The 4,281-nt window shown below is 44.2% G+C and overlaps 1 pseudogene; it reads right to left on the reverse strand.

Annotated features, from left to right (window-relative positions):
* Nucleotides 1-374: 374 nt before the first annotated feature.
* On the reverse strand, nt 375-1,351 carry LOC116896012 (annotated as a pseudogene).
* Between the last annotated feature and the right edge of the window lie 2,930 nt (nt 1,352-4,281).

Genomic DNA, 4,281 nt, shown 5'->3' on the forward strand with positions numbered 1-4,281 from the left:
CTTTCATAAAACAATATAAAGGATGGTAATCAGCACTTCAATGATGGAGGTTCACAAGAAATCTGACTTTCTCAAAGAATAGAACACAACCCTGAAAGCATCAGATGAATTATGCATAAACAGGATATGCATAAGAAAAAGAGAAGTGGAATATTTATCTTTTTTTGTGTGGATGCAGTGAACTTTATTGATGGTATTCAAGAGAGAAGGGAGGGCTCCCTAGGCCCCTCCTGTCATTATGGGGTCTGGGATGGAATTGTGCGGGAGATGCTCAGTGTTGGGGGCTGAGTTGGGATGGGGACTCCTCAGCAACTGGGGGCCTCTCTCTTGATCTCAGTATCCTTGCTGGGCTGGGGTGGGTGGTCCAGGGTTTCTTACTCCTTGGAGGTAATGTAGACCACCCTGTTGCTGTCATACCAGGAAATGAGCTTTACAAAGTTGTCACTGAGAGCAATGCCAGCTCCAGCATCAAAGGTGGAAGAGTGGGAGTTGCTGTTGAAGTTGCAGAGACAACCTGGTCATCAGTGTAGCCCAGGATGCCCTTTAGTGGGCCCTCAGATGCCTGCTTCACCACCTTCTTGATGTCATCATACTTGGTAGGTTTCTCCAGGCGGCATGTCAGATCCACAACGGATACATTGGGGGTAGAAACACAGAAGGCCATGCCAGTAAGCTTCCTGTTCAGCTCTGGGATGACCTTGCCCACAGCCTTGGCAGCACCAGTGGATGCAGGGATGATGTTCTGAGCTGCCCCACAGCCATCACACCACAGCTTTCTAGAGGGGCTGTCCACAGTGTTCTGAGTGGCAGTGATGTCGTAGACTGTGGTCATGAGCCCTTCCATGATGTCAAAGTTGTCATGAATGACCATGGCCAGGGGGGCTAAGCAGTTGGTGGTGCAGGATGCATTGCTGACAATCTTGAGGGAGTTGTCATATTTCTCATGGTTCACACCCATCACAAACATCGGGGCATTGACCGAAGGGGCGGAGATGATGACCTTTTTGGCCCCACCCTTCAAGTGAACCCCAGCCTTCTCCATGGTGATAAAGATGCCAGTAGACTCCATAACATACTCAGCACCAGCATCATCCCATTTGATGTTAGCAGGATCTCGCTCCTGGAAGATGGTGATGGGCTTCCCATTGATGACAGGCTTCCCATTCTCAGCCTTGACTGTGCCACTGGAGTTGCCATGGGTAGAGTCATACTGGAACATGTAGACCATGTAGTTGAGGTCAATGAAGGGGTCATTGATGGCAACAATGTCCACTTTGCCAGATGCAGAGAAGGCAGCCCTGGTAACCAGGCACCCAATACGGCCAAATCAGTTCACAACGACCTTCACCATCTTGTCTATGGGACGAGGCTGGCACTGTCATTCTAGAATGAGTAGAAGATATAAAAGTCCTTGTAGATTCATAAACAGACAAACACACATGCAGAAAACACACAGAGCATGTGATCTGATGAGCGGTCTAGAAATGCTGAAGGGTTTCAGGTTGGAATACAGCTTCTAGGTCCAAGTGTGTGAACTGGAGAACCTCTTTCCAGCTCTGTTCAACTCTAGCAAGGAGTCTAAGTTCCCCACATGGATGCAAACCAGGTCCATTAAATATTTTCATCAGCTTGCTCTGCCTGTGACATGGCTAGCACTAAATTTTATTTTATTAAAAATAAAAGCTGTTGGATTTAAATAATTGGATATTACTGGATCCGGCCTGAGAACTTACAGAAGGAAATCTAATTACTATTTTTCTTACCATCACAAGTGTGCTATGTCAGAAATATAGATGAATATACTTTTGTCTTTCCACAATGTCAGAGTTTATCAAAACAATACATTCACAAAAGAAGGTGCTTTTAATGGTGGGTTTTTTTTTTTTCCAGATATTTCTACTTTCCTTGGTAACCCTGGTGGAAGCAAGCTCAGGGTCTCTTTTTCTACCTTGATTACTAGTATTAAATCTTAGAAAATTCACTTTATATACCACACAATAAATAGAAATATCCATACATTTATATTCACACAGTGACTGCACAGGATGAAAGAGGAAAGGCCTAATTTCTAACAGGCCTAAAAGATGAAACTGGGAAAGCGAGAAGCCTGAAAGAGTCTCTGTGTTGATAACAGACCTGAACCTGGCTGCAGGGGAAGCTGAGGAAACGGCAACAGCTTAGAGTTCCATCTCTGAAGAGCCCACATGTGAGAACTAAGCTTGAGAGATGGAAGGACAGACCCAGGTCTAGATGGAACAGGTAGATGCGGGATGGGCACTTAGACCTTGAGAAGGTCATGTCAATAGCGAGAGCACAGCAGAGCTGAAGTCCGTGGAATAGCTGGGAGGTCTCTCTCTGCCTGTCCTACCCTGACACACACACATCCTGTGGTCAGATGACAGGTTAAGGCTTTTGTCACCACAGTGCCTTGTCTTTACCTCTTTTTGACATTTAAGAAGGGAATGTATTATAGCTAATCTTGGTCATCAGCTTGACTGCATCCGGAATTAACTGAGTCACACACAGCTGGACATACCTGGGAGGAATTTTTCTTAATTGGCTCATTTCAGGTTAGAAGATTCATCCTAAATCTGGGCCACACTTGGTGGTGGCAGACTACAAAGAAGAAGCAAGTTTTGACTTTTTCCCTACTTGTATTCACTCTCACTCGACAATTCTGTACTCTTGCTGAGGCATTCCTTTAACTGTTTCTAGATTTTAATGAAGATGGAAAACCAGCAGCTAGCCCACTAAAACGCTCCTGGGATTCCAGCACTAGCCTGGGAATGCCGAAGCATTCAACCTCGTGAAGCAAACATTGCTGGGCTCTTGGTTGTTTGTCTGAAATATTACTGCTCTACCCAACGTAGAGTCGCTTACAGAGGGACACAGCCTAATTTGCCATACTTACTCCATTAAAAAAGTTAGCACGCCAGACTGGAGAGATGGTTCAGTGGTAATAGCACTTGCTGTGTGTGTGTGTAATGCCACAGATAATTTTGGGTGTCAGCAGACAACTTGTGTGATTCAGTTCTCTCCTTTCACCCTGTGGATCTGAGGAATTAAACTCAGCTCATTAGCCTCTACAGCAAACAGCTCTACCTACTGACCCATCTTTTGGATCTGTTTTGTTTAATTGTGTTGTATTAGTAGCTTTTCTAACTAGGAGCAGGTAATATCTCATGCTATTTTGCATTTTCCCAGATGGCTAAACACCTTGAGCATAGAGCATAGTTCTTTTGTTTTTATGTCTATTAGGCATTTGTGTTTTTTCTTTGTACAGTGTCTGTTTCTATAGGTTGATGTCATTATGCAGGTGAAGGCAGGTGCAGGACAGAATGAGGCCCGTCATTGGACCAGAAGGTAGGATGGCTGAGAGAAAAGTTTTAGAGAGGCAGAGGAGGCCTGAGTGAGGAAGAGGGAGCAGAGAGAACATGAGCAGAGAGAACGTATCGGTGGATGTTAAGATTCCTCTCTGCACATATTACAGGTTGTTATGACTATTCTTAAGGAATGGATGTGTACAGGATTTTGTGTTATCTAGGTGGGTGGTTTATATCCTTATCAATTGGTTGTAAGTTTATTGGGTGAATTGTGGATTGAGAATTTAACATGTAAATCTGATTGTTGGGTTACAGTTTGTTGAGTCTTGATTTTACCAGGTGCTGGAACCAGAGAGTGCGAGGTTAGCAGAGAGCCGCCAGGAGAGATACTAATCTGAGATGAATTAGTGCTAGTTCCAATGGCCCCTTGGAGCTGGAACTAGCAACCACCAGGGTACACAGGAACTGGTTCCGCCACTTTTTTTTTTATTTTTACAGCAAAATGTTTCAATCACTTACCCCTTTTTAAATGCCTTGGGGATACTTTTCTGTTGCGTTTTGTAAATTATTGTGCATTTTGTAAATTATTGGGTTTTTTTGAGGTTTTAACATAGTGTCATCGTTTTCCTCTTCCCTGTCCTCCCTTCAAACCATCCGATACAGCTACAACACAACTCCTGCACCAAAGGCTCAAGGATAATTGCAGAAGGAGGAACAGGAAGATTGTAAAAGACAGGAACAAGGAGGGAGTTTGTTGTGAGATCGTCTCCTGGGAATGCTGGAGGTGTTGTAAGTTCCCTATATACTCTGAGCCTTAGATGAATAGCTGACAAGTACTTCCCCGTGCAGTACACTGCTTCCGGTTCATCTGTTGATTGCTTCTTGTGCCAGGTAGAAACGTTTTGCCTTAACGCTCTTTTTCTCAGTTTTTTTCTTCTGTTTCTTGTACTATAGGGAC

The sequence above is a fragment of the Rattus rattus genome, chromosome 3, assembly GCF_011064425.1.
Source record: "Rattus rattus isolate New Zealand chromosome 3, Rrattus_CSIRO_v1, whole genome shotgun sequence".
In the NCBI taxonomy this organism is placed as follows: domain Eukaryota; kingdom Metazoa; phylum Chordata; class Mammalia; order Rodentia; family Muridae; genus Rattus; species Rattus rattus.